Consider the following 7427-nt stretch of genomic DNA (forward strand, 5'->3'; position numbering starts at 1 on the left):
TTTCACCCTCATTCATGAAGAATGTCTTCACTGGATCTAGTATTCCAGACTGATAGTCCTTTTCTTTCAGGCTGTCTTCTGACCTCCATGACTTCTACTGAGAAATCTGTCATCGTTTGAATCATTGTTCCTTTATATGTAATGTGGCATTTATCTCTGGGTTTGTACAATATTTTTTTCTTTATCTTTAATTTTCAGCTGTGTGATTATATTATGTTTGGATTTTTCTTTCTTTCTTTTTATTGTATCCTATTTTGGGTTTTGCTGAGTTTCTTTGATTTGTAAATTCATGTCTTTCACCAAATTTGGAAAGTTTTTGGCCATTATATCGTCAAAATTATTTTAAACTAATCTCTTTCCCTTCTCCTTCTGGGACTCCAATATCATGGATGCGAGGCCTTTTCCCATTGTATAGTAGATCTCTGTTAATTTTGTTTTAATATCCTTTATTTTTATTGTTTAGATGGAATTATTTTTATTGATCTGCCTTCAGGTTTACTAACTTGCAGTTCACAAGTTCCTCTGTCATTTCCTTTCTTCTAGTGCACCCATCTGATGATTTTTTTAAATTTCAGATACTGTATTTTCTTAGTTCTAAAATTTCCACTTTGTTCCTTTCATAGTTTCTATTTCTGGACTGAAAACTCCTATCTTTTTATTCATTTAAAGAATCTTTTCCTTCACTTCATAGAGCACAGTTCTAAAAGCTGCTTTAAAATCTTTGTCTAAGAGTTCCAATATCCGGGGCATCTGTTGATTTTACTTTCTCTTCAGAATTGGTCACATTTTCCTGGTTCTTTGTATGCCAAGAAGTATTTTATTTTATCCTTGACATTGTGACTGTTATGTCCTGAAAACCCTGGGTGCTGTTATAATCTGCTAGCGCAGGGGTTGGCAGACACTTTCATTCAGGCACAGTAAGTAAATATTTTAGGTTGTTGGCTGTGCAGTCTCCATGTGACTTCTTAGCTCTGCTACTGTAGAGCAAAAGCAGCCATAAAATGATACATAAATAAATGGATATAGCTGTGTTCAACCAAAATTTTATTTATGAAAAAGGTGCTTGGCCAGATTTGGCCTGCAGGCTGCAGTCTGCCAGCCAGTTCTGTAGAGAATTTTCGTTTTTGCTGTGGTTGTTTGCTTGTTTTAGCAGGCAGTCAATTCAGCAATGTTCAATTCAAGATCTGTTTCACTTTCTGTGGGCAGTGGTTCAAATCTTGGTTCTGTTCTCAAAGATTTTGCAATGCTGCCTGATCCTTGTGTGGATTCATACACAGAGTTAAGGGACAGCTTCTCTCCGCTAGGATTCTCTTGTACTCTTTAGCACCCCGGACTTTTTGTTTTCTGTTTCCTTTGGCCAGAAAGACAGAATTTCTATTGAAATTTTACTCAACCACACTACCACCACTGCCTCCATGTTTGGGAACTTGGGGCAAAACTGCAAGAGAGAAAAACCAGAAAACAAAAAACAAAGAGGAAACTCATCCTGTTGTTCTTCTTCAGTTTTGATTTCACTCCACAATCCACCCATTTTTTTAAAACTCCAGAGTCTCCAGCGACTTGGTTTTTGTATTTTCTCTGGAGTTTTTAGTGGTAATAAGTGAGAAGGGTGGGCAGTAGTGGGATTAAACTAGTAAAGAGGAATGAGATTTAATCAATTCAGTTTTCATGTATAGATCTATTTTTGCAACTAAATTGTAAGTACCTTGAGGACAGGAGCCTTCTTCGTTGTATTTCTCTCACCGCAAAGAAAAGGACTTGAAATATTAGATCTTATGAAATACCAGGTAATTGATAAATTGACTCCTAAGGTACTCCTGGGTGTTAGAAGCAAATTTAAAAGTCATCTATTCTAATCTACCAGTTTTACCAGTGAGCTCCAGAAAGACAAGCTGAGTCACTCAAATTTGCACAGCTAGTGAAAATAGCAGTGGTAGGACTAGAAGGGCCTCTGAGTCGCAGTTTTCCATAGGCCATGCTATCTCTCTTTCTAATGCTTATTATTTCATCAAGTGACAAGCATAACAGAACCGATGATGAGCTTGCCTGTGAAAGAATAGACAGATGGAAAAGAAAATTGACTAAAAGAATGAGTGAAAAGTATTTGGCTTGGAAAGAAATTAATGAGAGATGCTAAGTCTTTTGGGACTCTTCAGTATTAGAAAAGGATAGTGGTTTCTCACCAGACTCTGTACCAATCACCAGCATTTTCTTTTCAAGATTATATAAAACCTACAAAAGGTACTCAATTAATTAAAAAATGTGAATCAGTGGCAAAATCCCAGGCAGAGGGAATGGTAGTGGGTCATAATCAGAAGGAAGTGAAAGGAAAGTACCTGATCAGGGGCTGAGGAAATGGAACAGTCTGTACATGCAGAGAAAGTTGAGACAGGTGCATCGAGTCGTCTCGAAGTGTGTAGTGGAGGCCATGAGAGTCTCTGCACACACCAGAGGAGGGAGGAATTTAGGAGGAGGGATAGAGATGTGTTATCAGCTTTTCTGCTTCTTTTTCCCAAACTTGGCTAGCTGGAAGGTGACTTTGTTCTTGGAAAATGATGGAAACTGACTGTTGTAATGTGGTAATCTCTAAGTACCTCAATTCTGAAAATCTGAAATACATGACCAATTGGGATGTTTCTGATACTGGGGCCATCACTACAGTTGGGATGCCTAGTAACAGCTAATAAAAATGCAAATGTCATGAGCAATGTGTTACCATGGTCTAGGATGCTGGGCTACTGTGTGTATTTGTGTCTGTGATATGGGGTTGTTTTATGAGTATTTGTGTGTGGTAGTGGGTGGGGGAAGTGCAGTGGGGAGAGGTTCCAGGAAAAACTGCCTGTAGAAATTTGAAATTTAGGACAGATGAAAGAAGGCATTGCCTTTCACAATGGACAACATAATTATAAAATTAATTTCACTGAAAATGACAATATATAGCGCTTTTTAAAATTACGTCAAGCACATTTCTCAGCACTTTTACATACATTCTCTTACTCTACATTATGTCTATGAGATTTATTATTTTTCCATTTTAAATATAAGAAACTAAGATATAGCAATGTTAATTATTTTTTTCACAGCTCTCCCAGGTGATTTCAATGTGCAGCCAAGGTTGAGAAATACTACTTTTTTACTGTCGCTCATTATATATGAGATATACTGAAAAGATGTGTGATTATCCAGTTTCCCCAACACCGTTTGTTGAAGGAACTATCTTTTCCCATTGAATATTCTTGGCTCCCTTGTAAAACATTAGTGGACAATATATGTGGGAGTTTATTTCTGGGTTCTCGACTGTGTTCCATTGGTCCATGTGAATATTTTTATGCCAGTATAATACTGTTTTGATTACTATAGCTTTGTAGTATAGCTTGAAATCAGGGAGTGTGATGCCTCTGGCTTTATTTTGCTTTCTCAGGATTGCTTTGGCTATTCAAGGTCTTCTGTGGTTCCATATAAATTTTAGAATTTTTTTTCTATTTTTGCAAAAAGTACCATTGGAATTTTTAAAGGGATTACTTTGAATCTATAGATAGATGTGGGTAATATGGACATTTTAACCATGTTCATTCTTCCCATCCGTGTACAAGGGATATATTTCCATTTGTCTGTGTCTTCTTCAATTTTTTTCATCAAAGACATACAGTTTTCATTGTACTGATCTTTTACTTCCTTGGTTAAATTTCTTCCTAAATGTTGTATTGTTTTTGATGCTATTGGGAATAGGACTGTTTTCTTTATTCCTCTTTCAGGTATTTCATTATTAGTGTATAGAAACACAACTGATTTCTGTATGTTGATTTTCTACCCTGCAACTTTACTGAATTTGTTGATTTACTCCAACTGTTTTTTGGTTGAGCTTTAGGATTTTTTATATATAAGATCATATCATCAGAAAAATGAAATTGGACCCCTATCTTATACAACTCACAAATATTAGTCAAGATGTATTAAAGATTTGAATGTAATATCTGAAATTGTAAACCTCCTAGAAGAAAACTTGGGGAAAAAGATCCTTGACATTAGTCTTGGCAACATCTTTTTGGATATGACACCAAAAACACAAGCAACAAAAGCAAAAATCAACAAGTAGGACTACATCAAACTAAAAAGCTTCTACATAGCAAAAGAAAAAAACAGCAAAATGAAAAGTCAACTTACAGAATGAGAAAAAATATTTGCAATCCATTTATCTGATTATATAATATCCAAAATATATAAAGAACACATATGACTCAATAACAGAAACCAAACAATCCAATAAAAAATGAGCAGAGGAACTGAATAGACATTTTTCCAAAGAAGACATCAAATGGCCAACAGGTACATGAAAAATGCTCCACATCGCTAACTATCAGGGAAATGTAAATAAAAGCCACAATGAGGTATCACCTCACATCTGTTAGAATGTCTGTTATCAAGAAGACAAGAGGTAACAAGTGTTGGTGAGGATGTGGAGAAAAGGGAACCCTTGTGCTTTGTTAGTGGGAATGTAAATTGATTCTGGCAGTATGGACAACAGTTAAAATTTTAAAATAAAATTTTAAGTTAAAAATAGAACTATCATATGATCCAGCAATCCTACTTTTGGGTATATAACCAAAGTAAAGGAAACTAGGATGTCAAAAAGATACCTGCAGTCCCATGTTTATCGCAGCATTTTTCACAGTTGCCAAGATATAGAAACAACCTAAGTGTCTGTCAATGGATAAATGGATAAAGAAGATGTGAAATATATAGGGGAATTGGGACATGTTAGTCAAAGGGTACAAAATTGCAGTGAGAAGATGAATAAGTTCTGGAGATCTAAGGCACACCATTGTGATTATAGTCAAAAATACCATATTATATACTTCAAAGTTGCTAGGAGACTAGATCTTAAGAGTCTTCACCAAACAAAAAATAATAATAATAATAACAATTATGTGACATGATGGAAGACTTAGCTAATGTTATAATGGTAAATTGTATTACAATATGAAAATGTATCAAATCAGCACATTCTATACCTAAAACTCACACGATGTTGTATGTCAGTTATATCTCCATTGAAAAAAAAGATGTGTGATTCTTCATGGTAGAAAGGCAAGGCTAGTTACAGGGTAACTATGGTAAATTTCTTGGAATTGGAATTAGGAAGGGCAACAAATTACACCTCCCTACATAGCATATAAAATGGTTATCTGGAACAGAGACAGAGGAAAGGGATATAAAGAAAGCCACAGTAGAGGATGGGATGTGGAACCGACCAGCTTGAACTAATCTGGACTCCAGACGTGGCCCCACTGTTAGCATAATTGGTTAGCCATTTTACCTCTTTGTGCTACCATTTCTAAACCTGAGAAATGAAGGAGCTGTGCTCCTCAGTGTACCTTAGTACCACTGTTCCAAGAATGGATGGATCATACATGTGACCCAGCATTACATTTGTTTTATTCTTATTCTAATAGAATGCAAACTTCACAATACCAAGGAATGTCTCTGTTGTCCTCACCACTTTTAATCTTATGCCTAGAACAGAACTCAATTCTTAGTGCAAGCATGAATGAATGAATTTGACCTTCTTTAAAATAGTGGCTATATTTTACTCATTCATCTGCATCCCATACAGCTCTTAACTCAGTGTCTGGTATATGCCCAATGTTCATTTGTTTTCTTCTGAATTGTGAATTTGACTACTCAAGTCAAATTTAGATTTTATTGCTGTTTTGTTTATCAACTCTCATATTTTCTGGTTCACTGGCCCTTTGATCTGCATGAATAATTGAGAAGTGACTTGTAAGAAAAACATCTTAGCAGCTCAACCCCATTACAGGAGTTTATACATCATAAAATGTATGCAGTCATCATCCTTTGCTTTTCACTGATGTTGCATCATTACTTATCTAGGGTCATAACTGAGATTTCCAATCTGGCTGCTCTTTAGTCTCTGATCCCACCCCAAAGCAATTAAATAAAATTGTTTAGGGGTAAAGATAGGGTATAGATATGTTTTAAAAGATCTTCAGGTTGTAATAATGTTCAGCCAAAATTGAGAATTGTGGATGTGTTCCAGTTATGATATTGCCGTCATATTCTTTCGCTTCTTTCTGGCCAGGGCTTGGGCTATCTAATACTTGTGTTTACATCGAATTGATACTACAGCTAGTTCAGGGGCCAGTTTCACTAGTAAATAACAAAGGGCACTCTTGATATGTGTTTGCAGCTTCAAACCAGTTATTCCAAGACCCAGTTCTTTGTTCTAAGAATTTGCTCAGACCTATATAGTTGGTTAAGATCCATAATCAAAGAACAGCAGCGATGGGACATGTGCTACATGGAGGGGAAAATTACGGCAGGAGTGCTCAACGCAGCATAGGCGAGTCTCCTGCAATCTGTAAAAGCCTTACTCCACCCTATTTGGAGGACAGAGAACAAAGGACCATTAGATGATATTAACAAACAGAACACTGGTAATAGGTAAAATAAACACTTCACTTTGCACTTTCCTCAGTCCCCAAAATATTTGGCTAAGATAGGCCCACGTGAGCCCAATGGCATAGGCAGATTCCTAAAGGATCTCAGGAAATCTTTGTGAGAATATCGTCAATGCTTATTTAGATATGATCATCAAATCAGCCATTCTGGAATGTGAATTGATTACTTATAACTTCTATCCATGCACAATCTTAGTTCTAACAGTTGATGTGAGGTGGACCATAGTGCCTTGATCTGAGGAGGGCAGCTGGAAGTAATAGTATCTTTTCCCTCTTCCTCTTCCTTTTCTTCTTTTTTCCCCCCAGTTTAGCAAGTATGAAAATTCAGTTATCTGAAACTTTAAGGAAAATCTTGCCATCTCTTCAGAACTCTCTCTCCATCTTATCTATAGGCTTGAAGAAGCAAAAGAGGGAACTGGCAGGTGGCATTCCCAGTGTGAAGCCAGATGGGAGGTGTTAGAGCTGGGATTTTTCCTCTGAGGGGCAATGCCAAAAACAACCCACTTCTCCCTAAAGTCACTGCTTGGGATTTTGAAATTCTACATGGTGGGTATCCATTTGTTTCAAGAGCATCCTGCTTTTGTCCCCCATCCCTGCCCTCTGCCTTTAACCTAGACATACACACCAAACAAACTGCTTCAAAAGTCTTTCTGGAAATCTCTGTAAAGGGGAAGTCCCTTGACCTGCTACTAATGGTTTTCCTGAAGCTGAGAATGAACCCCAGTCTCCCTTTTATTTTAAGAAAGCCAGTCAGTTTTCAACACCCCCAGCCCCTTCCTCCTTGCTTTCTTCACCCGGTCCCCCTCAGGTCTCCCCACCTTGTCCTGCATCTTCAGTGCTGTCTCAGCCTCCTCGGAAAACCCCAGAGAAGGAAAGGCTTTTACTCTGGTCACAGGCTTACAAGTTCCATTGTTACTTCCCCTAACAGTAACCTCAGCTAATGCTGGA

This window comes from Equus caballus, chromosome 7 (assembly GCF_041296265.1).
Source record: "Equus caballus isolate H_3958 breed thoroughbred chromosome 7, TB-T2T, whole genome shotgun sequence".
Classification (NCBI taxonomy): Eukaryota; Metazoa; Chordata; class Mammalia; order Perissodactyla; family Equidae; genus Equus; species Equus caballus.